The sequence below is a fragment of the Dunckerocampus dactyliophorus genome, chromosome 13 (genome assembly GCF_027744805.1).
Source record: "Dunckerocampus dactyliophorus isolate RoL2022-P2 chromosome 13, RoL_Ddac_1.1, whole genome shotgun sequence".
In the NCBI taxonomy this organism is placed as follows: Eukaryota; Metazoa; Chordata; class Actinopteri; order Syngnathiformes; family Syngnathidae; genus Dunckerocampus; species Dunckerocampus dactyliophorus.
Genome location: NC_072831.1, coordinates 13,320,118 through 13,340,795, shown reverse-complemented (window position 1 = coordinate 13,340,795; position 20,678 = coordinate 13,320,118). Strand labels below are relative to the sequence as shown.

Genomic DNA, 20,678 nt, shown 5'->3' with positions numbered 1-20,678 from the left:
ATCAGTATCGGTCTTGAGAAGCAAGAAGTTATCGATATCAGCTTGAAAAACATATCACGCATCCCTAGTTTCTCTGTCAAGCGTTGAGATTGTTTGTTCGGTGGGCCTTGAATGCAACGTAGTTGCTGTGCGACATAAAGTGAAAATTATACAACAATCCGGACTCAAAACTTGCAGCGAGACGAACACGAGCTCACGTATGATCGGAACTGAAATTGCAACAGACAAGCAGTGTAGATGATGATGTTGTGCCTTAGAGAGCAGGAGAGCCTCGTACGACCGCTAGCTGCTTCAGAGTGAGGTGCAGGCGGACCCACGTCAGACATGATGTGGCTCCAATTCATCTGTTCTATCGATCATCGACATCGTTCATTAGTGGAGAGTGCCTACACATTTTATCATTTCAAATGTGTGTGAGGAATACCAGGATGTAGGGCTTAAACCTGGATTGTGCATTTAGCATTTGGCTCGTTCACGCTAGTGAATAAGAGAGAGCAGGTGAGGGTTCTGGAGATGAATCCAACGAACAATTACAGCAGTCACGTTTACTGCAAATGTTGATCCGAAATCAGAGGAATGTCAAGCTTGCAGGAGGGTTTGGATGGGTAGGAGCGAGCCGGGTGTCGAAATTAGACATTTTCATTGTCGCATCAATTACTCGGCTGGGTCGTAACTCCCACGGAAAGCCGGAATGTACTGTATATATACTGTACATTGTTAAATTGTTCACAAATATGTTTGTTTGCCTAAATTCTTTATCTTGTGTTTTATTCTGAGCAAAAATTGGAAAAATTCTTCCTACTTCTTATTCCGCTTCATTTTTTGCCCGCTAACTCCTCCTCCATTTCTTACCCAATTCGAACAAATCCAGCATCAAAATGCTCAGCTCACTGGGGACAAGTGTGCTACCAATTCAGCCTTTTGCAAACATTCCGACATTTAGTGTAATTTCATATTTTCTGTGAACATTTTCCCATTGAAAATGAATGGGCAATTTAAACGGTGCCCTCTGCTGGTGAAATTTATTTTACATTTTCTGTTACTGAATCATTCTGCATATTCGACAGCAGTGACATGGCTTGGGGTGGTAAGAGCATGCGGTTTGCAACCTAAAGGAGGGTGGTTCAAATCCCCTGTATATTGTCATGGTGTATACAATTATACTACAGATTGAAGTCCGCCAGCTGTCGACTAATTAGGGGCGATGGTGAAACTGAGAAGACAGTAAATTGAGTTTGATAACTTTGATTAGTGATTGCTACCATGTAACTTCAAGCCAGCACGTCTTCAACCATGATAGTACTGTTGCACCAGTCCACAGTGTTCCCACCTTTTGCGCAAAGCATTTCCGTTTTGCTTCAGCTCACTCGGGACAAGGTTGCTACCAATTCGGATTTTTCAAAATAATCCCACATTTAGTGTCATTTCATATTTTCTATAAAAATTTCCCCATTGAAAATAAATGGGTTTTTCATTTTAATACAATAACAAAGAAAAAGGAACCCATTGGATTGTTTTTAGAAAGTGGCTACATTTATTCTTTATGGTAAGCAAAAAACTCTCCATGCTCTAGGACTGAACTCTACCAGGTCAAGACTAATCATAGAAGATGATTCATCCCTGCTGACGACAATACAACAGCATCAACGTGCTAACAATTATGTGGATGACTCACCGACGTGAAAGGAAGCATCTAACAACGCATGGGAAATGACTGATGCAAAAGAAAATAGCACCACCTAGATTATTGTCATACTGAATGTGAAAGAAATCATTAAGTATCACGAGTATTAATGCAAAGAAGGTTGGCTGGTTGGTTGATACACGACTGATCAAAATTGTAATAGTTGAAAAACTGAAAGAATTTACATTTTGCGCTGTTGGATCTTAAGGAGTTTCTACGTGGAGCTTCAAAATGCAAAAAGAAAAAATGGTCTCCAGAGCACAAGAGCACCAAACAAGGTGAAAGAAAGTTTTATTCTCAAAAAATGACCAATAAATTAAAAATAAACGTATAGAAACAATGTAACCTTGACAGACCTGATGGCTTCCAGCATTACTGGCATGACAAGGAGATCCCCTCTGAGATGTTTTCCACACGGCAGAGTGGAGGGGGGCGCCGGGATGCATTTTCCTTCAATGGAACAGTGAAGCGGCCCGCACGGTGGCCGAGTGGTTAGCATGTTGGCCACATAGTCAGGAGATCGGGAAGACCTGGCATTTCTGTGTGGAGTTTGCATGTTCTCCCCGTGCGTGTGTGGGTTTTCTGCGGGTACTCCGGTTTCCTCCCACATTTCAAAAACATGCATGTTAGGTTAATTGGAGACTCTAAATTGTCCATAGGTATGAATGTGAGTGTGAATGGTTGTTAGTCTATATGTGCCCTGCGATTGGCTGGCGACCAGTCTTCTTGCCCAAAGTCAGCTGGGATAGGCTCCAGCATAACCCCGTGACCCTTAATGAGCATAAGCGGCTTAGAAAATGGATGGATGGAACAGTGAAGCGTCAAGTTGTGCAGGGGCGTCAAACGGCAGATGGCTATGTGGAGATGTTGCAGGGGACTTCCCTCATGACTGAAGGCCCTTGTCTGTGTGGTAATGACTGAGTTTTTCAACAGGACAACGCTGCAGTTCACAATGGCTGCCTGACAAGGGACTTAACTCTTTTGGACCATCCTGCATGTTTGTCTTAAACTTTTGATCAGCTGATGAACAGCCTATTTCACTATGTTATTTGCAATAAATTGTAATAAATCCTGAAGCTGTACTTAGAACCTCCTTAAAGGAAAACTACACTTTTTTTTTTTTTTAATTTTGCCCATCACTCACAATCCTTATGTGAAACATGACCACACGTCTTTCCCTTTTCTGTGTGTTCAAAAGAGACAAAAACAGCTAGCATGTGGGAAATAGCAATGCACGTAATGGGACACATCTATTTAGAACCCAGGAAAAAAAATTAAAATGATCAAAGTATGGCAAAATACTGGAAGTATTGCATGTTATCATGAATGTACCTGATGTACGTATATAAAACAATAAAAGGTTGTTTTTTTTTGTTGAGGGCTTTATAGTCCAAATAGGCGTGTCCCATGATGGGCATTGTTAGCTCTTTCATGCTGTTTTTCTCTGTCTAGAATGCACAGAAAAGGGAAAGAAATGTGCCTTCATGTCTCACATAAGGATAGTGGATGAAAAATTCAACAAAAAAAAGTGCAGGTTTCCTTTAAGATCCAACAGTGCAAAATATAAATTATTGCATTTTTTCAACTGGTCTTAAATTTTGACCAGGAGTGTATGACAGCTTTCAGGAATTACCCCCTCTGAAACGGCACACTCCGGAAAAACACCCTTTCACACCCAGCACCCAACACTTTTGTCATGAGACTGTTTTGCCACACTTGGCCAGTCTTTCTGCCGCTACTCTTTCTTTCGGTGGCCATTTGTGGTCTTCCTTGAGTGGAGCCACATGCTCACGTCTGATTGCATTCTATCTATTTGGCTCGTTCATTCATGCTAGTATTTTTGGAGTAGTTCCTAGTGTTTTTCCTGCTTTGTTCATCTTGTGAGAGTTACATTTCACGCCTACCAGTGAATGGCAAAAGCCCGGGAGTAATTGATACGGCCATAAAAATATCTTCTGAATTCTACTTCGCGGAAATTCACTTATCACCAATTAACCAATTAATTGAATTTCAGCAATAATGGTTCAAGTTAAGACCATAAAATGAATTTCCTCCTAAAACCTCACATTGTTCTTCAAAAAAGACGTTTAGTTCATATTAACATTAAACCCTCAGCAAGGGATTAGGTAGTCCTCCTTAGCGCTGAATAACACAGAAGGGATTAGCACTTTTCACCCGTCACCAAATCATCTTGATGGATTAGCAATCTTCACTGTCACTGTGAAGAATTCAATCCCATTCCAAACAAATTCAAGACCGTTGCAGAGCCAAGGTGACACTGCGGTGAACGGGAGTCAACCAGTCAATCCCTTGAACTCCTCTGACAAACACTGGTCTTCATGCTACCATGATGGAACTTCAAAGAATTTAAAAAAGATACTCGAGTATGGTTCCGTTAGCGTTCACACTTGTTTTGACGTATTTATGTCGGTAACAAAATAATTCCAAATAATGCTGAGGTAAGCATTTGCATAAAGCACGCCGTACGTGATGTCTATATTATGTGACGAAACTCACAGATCCAAAGCAACATGCTGTCTTCCGTAAAAACACTGTATAATAATATGAAATATTTTTGATATTCACTGTGTTTTATTTATATGCTCAACATGCAACTGATTGCCTCAAAAAACAAATGATAAAATATAAAAACACAGACCCGTATCAATTAGACAAAAAGGTAAAATCGGATTGTGTGTATTACAGTAATCCCTCATTTATTACAATTCATTGGTTCCAGGACGAACCGTGATAAGTGAATTTCCACGAAGGAGGATTCCATATTTATAAATGGAATATTTTCGTAGTTAAAGCATAGAAAATCTGTTTACAACCTTCGAAATACAGTTTTTAACATTATCAGAGCCCTATGGACATCAAATTACAGCTCTATAGTCACCATTACACTTCAATATAGTAGACACAATAAGAGTAAATAAGCCATTTAAGACTTAAATAAGACTCTTGTGCGAGTGTGTTGCTATAAACAGGTGTCCTAGGAGAGCTGAGTGGTGGCGGACAGGAAGTGACATCGGGGGTTCAGAGTTGAGTTTGACCTTAGCGTGGGTTATTGCAGCAACAGCAGCCCAGGTTTTATGAGGGGTTTGTATTAGGGATTATTTTGCCTGTTGTGAGATAATTCAAATCTGCTTTTAAAAAAAAGCCCGTTCTGGTGATCAGGTCTGGTGCTTGTGTGTCTCAAGTGACTAGTGTATAATACTACATATCACGATGTGTCATTCAGTGTGTTTTCTGAATGCCTTCTATTTGTATTTTACTTCACGTGCTTAATTAAGGGAAAAAATACATACAATTGGTTTAACATGCATATTTTGATCAATATAATAATCGGCCGTGTTAACTGCAACAACATTATTTATTAATGAATATATTTTTGAAAAGCCGTGATAGAGTGAAACTGTGGCAAGGGATTACTGTATTAGTGAACTTTCAACGGTTGACAGTCAAACAAGACAACATCAAAACATTACACAAGCAAACAAAGTAAAATGTGCAAAACTGAAAGACAAAGCAGCATCCAGGTAAGAATCTGTTTCCTGCTGCTCATTCATCACCTTTCCAGTGTGTAGTCTCGAATTCTGTCACCTTCTTTCACTCTCTCTTGTCTCCCTGCCTCGTGTCCGTGTGCTCGCAGCTATGATGTGTGTGTAACCTCCCCCTTTCCCCTTTTGCTCATTCGGCACCACGCCTTTTGACCAATCATGTGCAGCTTTAAGCGGAAAATACACAACAAAAAGACATCTCATTCACTTCATAGAGCCGGTTCTACGAGGCGGGTCGCTTGCGAATGACCCATCACTACGGGTCACATACGATCGCTGGACTTTTTTGCGATGGTGGTATTTTTACCAGCCGAGATGTAACGAAGAGCATATACATGTAAATAAAGATGTCGCAAAGGCCCTGGAGAAGACGCGTTTCTGACGACTTCACCGAACTGTAAACTGTCATGATATGCACTCTGTTTTGGTGTGCTGCCCTCTGCTGTGTCTTTGCGGTCCTGCAGAGGACGACTCCCACCTGCTCGCCTGATCAGCACACCTGCATTGGCCTTCTTCAGCCTTGCTGGGAGACCTAACCTCGCCAGTGTCGTGCAACTCCTGCCACGTTCTGCTGAAGCTATTCTCGGTTATCTTTGTTCCTTGCTGCCAACTCAGTCCCTGTAAGTTGTTGAGAATTATTGCATTTTGCTTTATTTGATGCTTTGTCTTTCTTTTAGACTAGTTTCCCGGTTCTTCAGTCACCGGCACCTTTTGTTTTGTACTTGTCGTCTGTGAGTGCTTTCTGTTATATTAAAATATCATTTTTACACCACTCCTCTTTGTCTCTGCTCTGGGGGTCCATAAATTCTGGCAAGCGTGCCAGCAGTCCTGACAATAAGCAACATGACCCCTTTGTTGAAAACAGCCAAATATATTTGACTGCTGCCAAACAACGTGCAAAAGTCTCAAGGCTTGACAAAAACGTTATCGGGGAAGAATAAAGACACAAACTTGTAAAAATGCTGGTCTTTTTAACAATGCTGCATGCTTACTGTACACTTCACCTGTATACTCGCATATTTAGAAATTATTACCGACTTATCGTGAATGAGTTTTCTGTGGAAAAACTGCCCATTTTCATTGAAAAAAAAACTAATTTTTGGACCAAAAACCTGTGAATTGATGAAATCGTGGCTGTGCGGGGATCCACTGTACTGTTGTGTTTGAAAACTGTAAAGGAATGAACGGATGACGATAACCAGTTAGATTATTTCTACAGATAATGCTGTTACACATTGCACTCATCCATTCTATTAATACTTAATAACGCGGATAGAACTCTTGGGTGGGTGTGTTCCGGCAGTAAAATCACTGCATACTGTAAATTGTACTGTGACAGATGCCCAAGGCTCACTGTGACAGAGACTGAAGCTCTTCTCCTGTAATTTGTTTATGCCAGAATGCAGATCCAGAGTCTTCATGTAACATCAAATTAATGTGTGTGTGAGTGTGTGTGAGTGTCAGTGAGTGAGTGAGATGGATAGAGAGAAAATTGGATACTTTCACAGGATATTAACTACCTTTTAAGCCTGCTGCTGCTGGCCACGAGTAAGAGACTCTAATCTCTGCTCTGTAATGGCATTTATGTGACTTGGAACCAGTGAAAATTGCTCTCAATGCACATAAACACCTCATATTGCCATGCAAAGACACACATGCATACATACATGATTGGCTCAGAACATTATGCACTTCGATGTCTACTAGACTAACGGACAGGTAAATGTGTTAATGCCCAATTAGTCAACTTCCTGCTGGAGAAGGAAGCTTTTATTTTGCTAGGAAATGCTCCAAGTGAGGAGTCATGTTCTACATAGCTGGTATTGTTAAAATGTAACATTCCTGGGCTGATTACTTTTACAGCCACCCGAAGAAAGGGGGCAGAATTCCTTCTTTGACATTCGTATTCAAACTCACACTTCATGAAACAAAATGGAGCAGGGACACCTGACAATACTGTATTAAAAGTTCTATATCAAAAGGTGCCGTCGACCTTAGTTAGTTTCTGCCCAAAAATATTTTGTTTAACTTGGAATTGTGACGAATATAGACATTTATTTGTTCAAGCTGTTCTTTTTACATCACTACTGGTAACATATTCAAGCCGGTGGCGGCGTTCTTATGAGGGACAGCACCTTTTAAACTGGGCCTAGGGCCACACAGTATATAAACATGCCTTGCTGTTGTGCACTCAACACAAAACTGTTCAGAAAATACACGGTGTGGGTGTGGTGACATTGCAGGTGGGCTCAAATGCAGAGAAACGAGGGCTGTTCCTCAAGTCCCACTTCCGTACTTACACTTAGGGCGTGATCTACTAAGGGTTCGTGTGTATAAAAGCATGTGCAACCTTGATAGCGTGTGCAATGCTGATGTACTTGCGGTGTGCACCGAGGATTGTCTCTGTCCAATGAGCTAAATAACACTTGTATTTTTTTTGGGCTTCATGAATATGCAGAACATATGTAGATTATCAGAACGCACAAAATACTGGGAGGAGAATATGCAAATGTAAGCATTTTGCACATGCAATGATGAATGCTGAAAACCTGTTTACCGTCGTTATTTTAGCGTCTTTTTTTTTTTTGATTCTTTGAAAGGCAGGTGCAAACTGCGTCCGTCGACATTTGTAGCAAGAAGGAGGCATGCAGTGACAGACAACGGGGACAGAGAGAATATTCCTTGCGCTTGTCAACGTATTTCAACTGTCTGAAATAAAAATAGTAACGACATATCGTCTATACATCAATGGCATCTTTTGAGCTCATTTTTGAGTCTCCTTTGTGAAAATCCGTTACAACACGTCATTTGCGTCTGGATCATTCCAGCCCACCAGTTAAGGCCGGTGTAATAACAAACCGAATGCCCTGTCGCGTCCTTTAGCGCAGTGACTCCCAACCAGGGGTACGAGCAAATTGCATGAGGTATGTGGAAACATTTAACAAATAACTTCCAAGATGATAAGTAAATGCCGCATGGTGGCCTAGTGGTCAGCACAGTCAGGAGATCGGGAAGACCTGGGTTCGAATCTTTGTTGGGCATCTCTGTGTGGAGTTTGCATGTTCTCCCCGTGCGTGCGTGGGTTTTCTCCGGGTACTCCGGTTTCCTCCCACATCCAAAAACATGCATGTTAGGTTAATTGCCGACTCTAAATTGTCCCATAGGTATGAATGTGAGTGTGAATGGTTGTTTGTCTATATGTGCCCTGCGATTGGCTGGCGACCAGTCCAGGGTGTACACCGCCTGTCGCCCGAAGTCAGCTGAGATAGGCTCCAGCATACCCCCGTGACCCTAATGAGGAGAAGCAGCATAGAAAATGGATGGATGGAACAAGGAAGCGTCAGGTTGTGCAGGGGTGTCAAACGACAGCTGGCTATGTGGAGATGTTGCAGGGGACATCCCTCACGACTGAAGGCCCTTGTCTTTGTTGTAATGACTGGGTTTTTCAACAGGACACGCTGCAGTTCAGTTGACAAGTGACAAGGGACTTAACTCTTTTGGACCATCCTGCATGTTTCAGTAATGACGAGAAGAAAATGGATGGATGGATAATGGTGGGGAAATATAAACAATTGTCTAATCGCAGACCCTCTGCCGACCCCCGAGGGCAGGCACGCCCCCCTGAAGACCTCTAGTCTATAATATTGATGTACCTGGTGTTAAGGTCTATAAAATGAATAAGAGCTCAGCCAATAGAAACAATTTCTGACCATCTGTTTGACAAGTCATGGGAAAAATGAAGAGGCAGATGGGCACCCTGCAGAAATGTAGCTCACGGTTTCACCTCTTACAAGAAAGTATGGACTCATCACTATCATTAAGACAATGCCTGTGGGAGGAAGACATCTGCTTTCATTTTTACAGCCTGACCACACTGTGATATACAACAGGAGCCAAACGAAGCTTCAGCAAAAGTCACCAATCTTTTGGAAAGTCTTATGTGAGGATGGATGTAACTCAAAATTGATCTTGATAAAATGTCATTTTTTAAGGAAAAAATATGTACAGTAATCCCTCGTCGTTTATAGCGGTTGATTGATTCCAGACATGACCGTGATAAGTGAATTTCCGCAAAGTAGGATTCCTTAAGTATGAATGGAATATTTTCATAGTTAGAGCATAGAAAACCTGTTTACGACCTTCTGAATACGTTTTTTAACATGATTAGAGCCCTCTAATCATGAACTAGCATGCATACAGTCACCTTTGTACTCATATTACCCAATATACTAGACATAATAAGAGTAAATGAGCCATTTAAGAGATAAATAAGACTCATGTGCGTTGCTATAAATATGTTCCCTAGTGGAACTGAGTGGCGGGACGGACAGGAAGTGACGTTGGGGGTTCAGAGTTGAGTTTTAGCTTGGTCTGTGTAGCCCGTGTTTTTATTATTGCTAAAATTCTTTATCTTACAGTAACATTACTGACACCTAGTGACCAGTGTAGAATACTATATACTGTATATTATCGCCTCTTTTCTTGTGTCTTCTGAAAGCCTTATATTTGTATTTTAGTACAATTTATTCACTTTTATGCTTAAAAATGTTCAATTGAGGCCAAAAATATGTGAAATTTGCTTAAATATGCATATTTTTGACTTATAGTGGGCCGTATTTAACCACAAAACAGCATGATTTATTAATATATTTTTGAGAAACCGTGATAGAGTGAAGCCGCAAAAATCTGTATTGCTCCAATACAGTCCAACAATAGCATGTACAGTGACTGAATAGCCGGCCAATGAAGGAAGGCGGGACTTCAAGATAAACAGTTTGCCCGCAGGGCTAATAAAATTCCACCAGATTGCATTTAATGTAAATTAAAATAATAATTTGAAATCAAATATAAATCAAGAAAGACTTTTTCTTACTAAAAAAGCTGGAATGGTAATAAAAATCCCTTTTTTTGCCCTTTAATAAAAACAAGTCAGTCTAGTCGCTGTGTTTTGGAGTGCAGCATATTTGTTGTCATCGTTGGCTGTACATATAACTGAAATGGCCAACGCTGCTCCGTGTCCACCTGCTGCATGATGTTGCTCTTATTGCATCATCTCTAGTGGAATATTTTTTATTAGCCTCACTTGTGTGCAATTCTGCACAGAAAATCCTCCGGGAATCTGTGAATCTAGCACCAGGTTGAAAATGTAATGGGTGTTACCATGAAGTAATTATGATTTATGAGTAATAAGTGGCTCTGCAAATTACCTTCCAAATATGACAAAGCTCTACCCGAACCATGTGGGGATGTTGAGTGCACTCTTGCACATGTCTTGGCAACCTGAGAGCACCACGCTAGTTCCCTCTACTTCAGTGTTCCATTAAAAGGGGTAAAGGGCAGGAAACATTACAACCACTTATGGTTACTCGTGCTAGTGTTAGTCTTGCTTTTCAGAGCACTATCAACAATAAACAAGAAAATTATTCACCTCCAAGCCCCAGTAAGCAAGAAAACCACATCCTGTTTGTGTGCCGTTTCATAAGATGGCATGCAGATGTATTGTCTTTTTTCCCCATTAGAATATGGTGTAGCGGATTTAAACCATTAAAGTCATGTTTACAGCTGGCGTGCGACAATCAATGAAAAAGTAAACAGCACTTACATGGTGCCATGGCTTGTAGTGTAATGTCTGCAGAAACCGGTAAAAGGAATCCATTATGTACTCAAACAAATAGTAGTGTGGACACAACAAAGGCAACCCATCAATGGCATACTGAACTAAAATTTTAATTTTAAGCAACTCTTAAATAAATACCATTGAGAGCTGTGAAGAAGACAAATGTCTGCAAATGTAGAACGGTACAACGGATATTCACGATTCAGCAGTTGCAACCCTGCAAATTTTGGCAATTTTTGGTCAAAATATCGTTTCATTTGTATGAAAACCGGCCCAGTTTTGCTTTTTCGCTCCAAAATTAGGCCGGCTTTTTTTTTTTTTGGGCAGAAAACTCATTCACATTAAGCCAGTAATCATTCATAAAGCATGAAACGACAGCGTGATACGTAACCACGTAAAAACATAACATACTCATAACATGATCAGAGGAAAACTTCAACTTGCTTCATCTTGAAGTGCTTTTATTTACTTAACACAGCTAGCACTCACCCACACAGCAAAAAAGAACGAAGGGTCATCGACTCATACCACTATCTCACTCACGTTGCCATCAACACAAACACAAGGCGTGCTGGGAAGGCCATGCGCACACTTTCCCAACATAAATATCTTGCACTTCCTGCTGCTGGCACCACATCCACATTCTTATGGGCGTTTCAATTACTCTTGTTTATTTGATATTTAAGGGCGGTCTCTAAATGTAACATGGGGATCTAGTGTACACCCCTGACATTTCTGCAAATACTTAAAGTGATATATAAATATAAATATATAAAGTCATATAGTGAAAATGTCCAAATTGTGTCCAAGCTGTGAATATTTTATGTGGCTGCCATTATTTTGTGACACTGCCTTAACTCTTTTGGGCATGGAGTTGACTAGAACATCACAAAATCCAAAATGTGCAGCTGGTCCTGCTCATGTGCTCAGGTTCCTGTAATTACCGCTCCTTTATTTTATCTATCCATCAGTCTTTTTGGTTAGCATGTTGGCCACACAGTCTGGAGATCGGGAAGACCTGGGTTCGAATCTCCGCTTGGGCATTTCTGTGTGGAGTTTGCATGTTCTCACCGTGCGTGAGTGGGTTTCCTCCCACATTCCAAAAACATGCATGTTAGGTTAATTGGCGACTCTAAATTGTGCATAGGTATGAATGTGAGTGTGAAATGGTTTGTCTATATGTGGATGGATGGATGGGTCCATCTTCTTCCTTTCAGGGGTGTCCTCATTAGGGCACGACAGAGCGAGCCTATCCCAGCTGACTTTGACACCAATAGACAAACAATCATTCACACGGACAATTTAGAGTAGCAGTGTCCAAACTTTTTCCCACAGAGAGCCGCATACGGAAAATGTGAAATTGTATCACTTTAGACACCCCTGATTTAGAGTCTCCCATTAGCCTAACATGCATGTCAGGCTAATGGGAGGAAGCCGAAGTATCTGGAGAAAAACCCGCACAGGCACCGTGAGAAAATGCTAATTCCACACAGAGATGTTCCAATGGGGATTCAAACCTGAATCTCCAGACTGTGAGCCTGATTGCAATACAGTTATCACTGAATTTTTAAATGAACGTGAGGTGAGAATTTTTTTCAGTTCTTCTGCAGTGGCCACACTTCCCAGCACTGTGCTGCTAATTAATCCCAAAAGCAGCCGACAAACACAGTGAGTAAGAATGCTTGCACGCTTGGAAGGTTAGGGACATGCAACAGAGTCCCTTGTTGATTTGTCGCTGTGTTCCATCCGTTCTTATACAATATGTTGTGCACAGATCACCAAGGCCAACAGACTCCGCATTCAGAAAATCTGGGTGTGTGGCGACACGCTGATATTATTCACATTTTAGTTCATTAAACATGGATATGAATCCATTGTGGCTCAAGATATGCTAATATATTAAAGAAAAACAATTCATGTCTGTTTTGTGGTGTAGGTGACAAACGGGATCTTCTTGAACTTGGTTGTTTCTCCATTTTATTGTTCTTTACTATGACGCTCATTATGATTCTTTCACGAAATCTCCTTGGACCCGTTTTTCTTTGTTTTCTGTGTTCTAATGTTTGTTTTTGCCAGCAGAAGATGTTGGGGGCCATTAAATCTATGACTATAACAAGAATGGAAAAAAAGAAGGTTGATATCAGCATCAAATTGGTATTGGTATCTGATGTGTAACATTGCAGTAGAGTGGATCCCTGCATGTCCACGATTCAGTGGAGGTGTCACGCGAGATGAGAGATGAGATGATAGACGATATTGGGTCTGCGAGGACAAGACGAGATTTTACTTTTACTTTTTTAAGAAAAGTGCAATGAAAAAACATTTTTAAAAATATCACAATAACTTGCATTCTGTTAACTCATTCAGTCCCAGTCATTTTTCAAAAGACCACCCGTTCACTACCGGCCATTTTAGATGATTTTGACGGATCTTTCAAGGCACACAGAATATTGTGTTCTATGACTACATAAACATGGAACCTAAAGAAAGATTAGACTCATGTCTTTCATCAGAAAAGAAAGTTTCATTCTACCTTTTTCCGTTCTTTAGTAATCTGAAGTAGGACATAGGTCAGTTTCAGGAAAATAGCTTCCGACTAAAAAAGGGAGAAAACCAGCTTTTTGTGAAGATACAGTTCAGGCATAACTTTGATACAAATTGTTTGCTTTTGTGACAGCTCAAATATCTAAGCAACTATAGCACAACATAAACAACACAAAAAAGGGTTGTTTACATCAAAATAACTTTAATAACACCATGAACTGTTTACCATTTTCACATTTGGAACTGAACTATGTGTGTGCATGCGTTCAAATTTCCCTACAATGCGTAACCTTCTGCACGCTAGACTCCTCTACATTCTTCCACTTCCTCCTCGCCGTCATGTACGTTTATTCCATTCAAAGTCACACGCCGAGCTCTTATCAAATGCACTTCTGCCATCTTGTGGCCGTTTTTACGGCTCAAAACTGCTGTAAAAGTGACATCCTTTAGGTTGCAGTTTCGTCATCACCTCTTTTTGCCTCTCGCGAAAAAACACGTAAAAGAGGTATAAATACGTCTTTGGGATCAGGTGTTCAGATTACAAAATTGTATAAATACGTCTTTGGTATTGAAAGAGTTAATTAAATTTATACTACGTTACACTCTTCTGCACTGCGTGTATGCTAGCGGCCATCACCGAGACAAAGAGACTGTAAGACTGGGCTCACTCCGTTCATGCCGTTGTTCTACTGAAGAAACGCCTCAAGGTGCTGAAATGAATTCACGGAGTGAACTCTCTTCCTACCTGTTTGGAGGCAAGAGACGGGGAAAACAGACACACATGCACATGGCAATGTATTAAGACTGGCAAAATGATGTAGTTCATTTTTATTTATTGTGTGATTAATTCATGAATTAATGAACGTCCCAGGCCGAGTGCCCACGAGACAGGTTTTTTCTGAATGAGAAATCTTGTGACGTTTTAATCTTGCGAGATCTTGTGACACCCCTACTATTCAGATAGATAGCTCGATACTTTATTCATCTCCAAGAGAAATTCACATTTCCAGCAGCTCTGCAAAAATGTCACAAACTTAAAAATAAAACAAACAAAGCAAGATAACAAAAATAAGAAAATAGCATAAGAATAAATAAATAAATAAATAAATAAATACAGAACAGCTCACTTCAAATTTGTAGTGCAATAACACATAATACGGTAAAAAAAAAAGTCCAGCCTTGTGTGTGTTTAGGGATTTTTGGAGAAATTCTTTTATTTATTTATTTTTCTCTACAAATATTTTCAACCATATTTATATTTTTATCCACAGAAACACATCTCTTTCACCCTATAACACTAATAATTTATAAATACATGATAACACAGGTCAAATGCACAGGAAACACTGTTAAAAAAAAGCCCACAATTTGTACATGTTTGTGTCTTTATGGTTTACTGATAATGTTTTTCGTCAAGCGTTGAGATTTCGCACTTTGTTCGGCGGTCCTTGAATGCACCATACGATGTGACTCCAATACAATCTATTCTATCAATCATCTTAGATTATCATTCATTAGTGGTGAGTACCTATTCATGTTATGTTTTAAATATGTTTAATAAGTGTGTAGGCGAGCGGTATAGAAAATGGATGGATGGATGGAAGTGTGTAGGCATATTTAGGGTTTAAACCGGGATTGTGTCACGAGCGAACAATGGCAATTGAAGAGAGAAAGGGTGGGTTCTGAAATTGGAGGAGAACGTCAACGTGGTCCCGGAACATAAACTCAGGATCTACTGTATTGGTCTGTACTGATCTACTGTACTGATCCCTAATTGTCATGTTATATCTTCTACTACTTGTGTTTGTTAACAGTACATGGATTCACTTCATAAAAACATCATATTAATTCATGAGTCGAGAAATGTACATACTTGGGAGTTGTTTTTGGCCTTCGATTTGTTTTGAAGTACACGTGTCTTCATTGGTGCTGTTATTGGCATCAGGTTTTCCATCACAAAGGAGAATGTTGCCTAATGATATTTGTTTCACACTGACTCGTTTTCAATGTATTTGTTGGTGAGGAAAAGAAGATAGCAAAAGAAAGCAGTGCAGTTGCCATGGTAACGGAAGCCACCGCTCAAGCCAACCTAAACAGAAAGCGTGTTTGTCGAACGAGTGTGGTTAAGGGAGCAAACATTCGTAACAGGCTTATTGTTGTCCTTCATGTAGATTGGGAACAGAACACATTAGAAGAATAGAATAGAATAGAATGCATTTTATTATATTTTATTTTATAATGGTTGTTAGTCTACATGTGCCCTGTGATTGACTGGCAACCAGTCCAGGGCGTAGTCTGCATTTGGCCCACGGTCAGCTGGGATAGCATCACAAGCAACCATGCTCACATGATTGCAATTGAATAACACTGGGAAAAAAAAAAACATTGCTCTTGCTTCTTTGTTGTCCTTTTCTCTGAGTGCTTTACACAGTGAATACGTGCCTTGCACACTCACAATAGCAAGCGCAAATTATTGATGACAAGGTATTTGGGGCTGTCAGCTGACTTTTTGATGTGCTGAACACATCTGTAGGGATATTCCTGCTGGAAAGTCACAGGAAGGCCAACCGAGAAACTACAGAATATAACAGCTGACCGCGTTTCAGTGGACAGAGCCACTAACTTATGTAATCTTATAAAGCGCTCCTTGAATTGTCTGAACTCAAAGCCAGATGTCTTGGTTAGTGTGCTGTTGGTTTCCCTCCTGTGCACATCTGCTATATGCAGCAGTGAGCATTCCGTTGGTTAGGTAGTTAGACACAGACACCCAGGCAGTATGCACGTATACATGCATTTGTGAAATTACATTTGTTCCTCCACCACAGGTGTAACCATAACATCAATATGTATATTTTCCTGGGGGTTATGCCCAGGGACCACCAGCAAATGGTGAAAACCATGTGTAACCATGTATTTTTGACACACGGCTCACTCGAACCCCTCCAAACTATCCCGCTGGCTTAAAGTTGACGTTCTCCTCCAATTTCGGAATGCCTTTTGCAATAAAAGTGACCATTGTAATGATTATATTAGATTCAGCTCCAGAACCCTCCCCTTCTCTCTTCAACTGCCACTGTTTACTTATTAAACACATTTAAAGTACACTTAAATGTGTAGGTACTCACCACTAATCAATGGTAATGTAAGATGATTCATGAATAGGTGACTCGGAAACACACAACTATGGTGAAGGACCGCCGAACAAAGTGCAAAATCTGACAAAAAATACTATCAGTGAAGTGTAAAGACATAAAGACGTAAAATGTTGGACTTTTCTCACGGTGGTACATTTACCTGTATTATATACTTAGAAATTATGGGATGTGGTTTCTGTGGAAAAAACAGAGAAAAAAAAACAATTTGACAAAAAACAAAAATCCACACATTTGCAGCCCTTAATGAAAAAGGTTTGGACGCCCCTAATCAACCCCCTAAAGTCTGGACACAGACGAAAAAGCATCTTTTCCGGAAATGACATTTTCAACTACGTTTTATTCAACTGGAATATTAACAAATACAATCTTCAGTATGATTTCCAACCTTTGTGATGCGAAGGTTACTCTGCTTTGAAAGAGTCACGTGACCTCGATGCAACAACACAAAACCTTACCCTTGTGTCCGGACTTTAGGGACACCGTGTGGAATGGCATCAGTGCATGGCTACATCAACCATATAATCCCATTCAACCAATATCTGGACTATCCATTCAGTTTCTATATTGCCTGTCCTCATTAGGGGTCACAGGTGACCTGTAGCCTGTCCCGACCGACTACGGGCAAGAGGCAGAGTACGCCAGTCACCAGTCAATCACCCGACACATACAAACACTCACAATCACACTACACGATTTAGAGTGTCCAACTCGCCTAAGATGCATGTTTTTGTGATGTGGGAGCAAGCAGCTGTGTTGCCCCTCAGCAAGAAGTGTGCTCGCACATAGGGATGTCGTGTTCACACAAAGGGATGGCTCAGTGGCTCCACAACAGCAAACACACTGGCCAGGCACTACGCTTCTGCTTTTATTGTGTTCTTTGGAGGGCTTTATAATGTACAAAGGTTGAGTGCATTAAGGCTGCAGCTCACGGGGCCGACGGCATCGCACGGCGCTTAGTTTAGTGTAGCAGCTGTTCCCTGGGAGCGCTGTTCATCTCTCGAACAACCTGTTTGTACCTGCACTTTGTGCTCAACATTCCAGCAACGCCATCCTGGGTGCTAAAATGTGCAACTCCCCTTCCTTGAGTCACAAGTGCAGCAGGAGGACTCGTTTGTATTATGATGCATACAATGTCAACAAATCACTGTGATTCGTGCTGCTTTTACTCTATGTAGTGTGTAAGTCTGATGTGTACCGTGCTGTTCTCCAGTGATGTGCGGTCAGTGGAGGCAGGCATGATGAAAAAAAAAAAGAATAGTAACAAAATATGAAATATTTGTTTCACATTCCGCGTGACAAGTTGGACTTTGGGCCTGGTATAACTTGTTTTCATTATGATTTCCTGTTTCAGTCTCTTCTTTTGTAGTTTCATTTCTGTTTTGCTCCGTAGGCATCACTACTCTGTGGCCCTGCCTACCTTCTGAGTACGCACTGAACAGTTTCTGTTTGTCAGCATGTTGCCAATAACATAATGTTGCAGAAACATTATAAACCATGACTTTCTGCAGCGCTGTCATAATGCATAATGTCTTTAATGTAAGCGTGACATCATTATTCTTGCAAATCGGTAAATAAAATATACAGAAATGTCATACGGGAGGCACATACAGTACTTGTGTCATCCTGACGGGTGGGGGTGTGCACGAGCCGGAAGGTGCTTGTCACTGCTGTCCTTCCATAGAGAGGAAAAATCCACCTTTTTTGACAGCACCAGCTGGAGAGCATGTCAAATGCAAGATATGTTTATGCCAGAGGTGCCGAATGAATTTGACTGCCAAGATGAAGGATTATATATCCCAGCTCACCAGGGGGTGATAAGACTTTCACAACAAAGTACTGGAACTTTTCCTGGAGAAAAATAGGGCGCATGTACTTCAGATACAGATAAAAGGGAAGAACGCAAATGTTTTTCAGTCAATAAAAAAAAAAAAAAATGTGACTAAGACGTTTCTGTGCATTTGTGTTGTATGTTTTTTCCTACTCCGTTGGAGTATGACTTTTGTATTCAACTTTTCCACTACACCTTGCTTTTTGTCTTCTCTGCATTGGGGTCCAACCACTGGCTTACACCAATTGTAACAGTTTGTTCACTTCCTGTGTTTAACATGTACCAAATTAACACGTTTCTAATAGTGAAAGAAAATGATAAAGTAAATAAGTTAACAGTGCTTGTAGAAAGCTTATTTACAGTAGCAGTAAAGAATACATAAATAAAGGAGTATAGACGACAGAAACATTGTACAGTAATAAATAGGTACAGCATACAGCTGATGGCAACCAGTGCCTTAATTAAATAATGAAAAGATATACAACTGACATAATGATTGTATAAGGACTTGAGAAATGAATAGATGTGGCTGCACAGCAGACTACATTACACATAATCACTACACATAATATTAAATACACAAGCATTTGTTTCTTTTTTTCTTGGGGGGTGTGCCACCTCCTTCCCTTTGCATTCTCTAAGTTGGGTTTATTAAACTTACAAGTCTAATTCATCCATCAGTCTTTGAAGCACGTTTGCTTCCACGTAGCCATGTAAAATGAACATTACTTTAAAGTGCTATGAATTTTTTTGCATTTTCCATTACGTCTGGTGTTCCTTTGCAGAAGTCTATGACGGTGGGCGGCAGCAAGAGCGCAAACAAGAGAAAGCGATGATGAAAGCTAATGATAGAATATGGGCCAAACGCTGGAGAAGCGGTAGTTGATGTTAAAGCAAACAGCAATCAAGAATAATAACGCGGGTCAGGAGGAGCGGGCTGGCAGCTAAACAAGCATCATATCAAAAACGCCTTCTTGTTTATGTCACACTTTCTGTTAACACCACAAAGATCCTGTTATTTTTGGAAACATTATATGGGTGCTTTTGTAATTAGGAGACCATTTTCTTCAACATTTTAATGCATTGTGTTTGAAGAACTGGTTACAGTTATGATAGGTAGACCTATGTGAGTAATGGTCTCACCTTGGCCACCCCAATGAAAACTTTCTGCATCCGGGTTGCGTGCCTGGAGGGCGGCGAGGCGTACGGGCGTGTTCAGTGGTCAAAATGTGTGACTGTTGGTCACTCTGCGGGAGGGAAAGGAAGTAATACATTTATTTTCTAATATTCTCGCAATCGACCGCCACTAATGGCTCGCAATCGATGGGTTGGTGACCCCTGAAATAGACGCTTACACACTAATGCAAACATGCAAAACAATACTGTTTTATACTAAGCTGGCAAGGCATGCTTCCGCAGAATGACAGTCAAAAGCACTGGCCATCGAGCTAAAAGCCCTGGACTGTCAACTCGATGTCCATGTGTCCATGTCGATGTTTTCATTTTTTTACTTACGGTGGTGTGAAAAAGTGTTTGCCCCCTTCCTGATTTCTTAGTCTTTGTTTGTCACACATAAATATTTTAGATCATCAAACAAATTTAAATATTAGTCAATGACATCATGTGTGAAAAAGTGATTGCCCCCCCTGTTAAAACATAATTGAGATGAATTGAGACCTATCAGTCTGGAAAAGGTTAAAAAGAAATTTCTAAAGCTTTGGGACCCCAGCGAACCACAGTGAGAGCCATTATCCACAAATGGCAAACACATGGAACAGTGGTGAACCGTCCCAGGAGTGACCGGCCAACCAAAATGACTCAAAGTTCAAAGTCCTGACCTGAATCCTATTGAGATGCTGTAGCATGACCTTAAAAACGCGCTTCGTGCTGGAAATGTGGCTGAATTACAACAATTCTGCAAAGATGAGTGGGCCAAAATTCCTCCACAGCGCTGTAAGAGACTCATTGCAAGTTATCGCAAACGCTTGATTGCAGTTGTTGCTGCTAGGGGTGGCCCATTTATGTTACATTTTATGTTCACTGTGTTGTCATTGACAAATATTTAAATTTGTTTGATGATCTGAAACTTGTATGTGCGACAAACATGCAATAAATCATCAGGAAGGGGGCCAACACTTTTTCACACCAATGTAGTTGCAAACACAACAAATGCTATAACAATAGATTACAATCATGCTTTTTCAGGTGTTCTGTGAACAGAAATAGACTAAACATTATACAAGATTTTTTTTACCCCTTCTAGCGGTGAAGCAAAGACTTAATGGAC

The 20,678-nt window shown here is 40.5% G+C and overlaps 1 protein-coding gene across 3 annotated transcripts in view; it reads right to left on the bottom strand.

Moving 5' to 3' along the window:
• The window catches only part of lingo2b (leucine rich repeat and Ig domain containing 2b), a 57,222-nt gene that overhangs the window by 24,442 nt on the left and 12,102 nt on the right, over positions 1–20,678 (bottom strand). The window contains exon 1 of one of the 3 annotated variants that reach the window (XM_054797080.1): positions 19,535–20,652. The exons of the other annotated variants lie outside the window; for them this stretch is intronic. The gene's annotated coding sequence lies outside the window, so the exon portion shown is untranslated. Of the gene's footprint in view, positions 1–19,534; positions 20,653–20,678 lie in introns of those variants that run through there. 3 annotated transcript variants of the gene reach the window in all.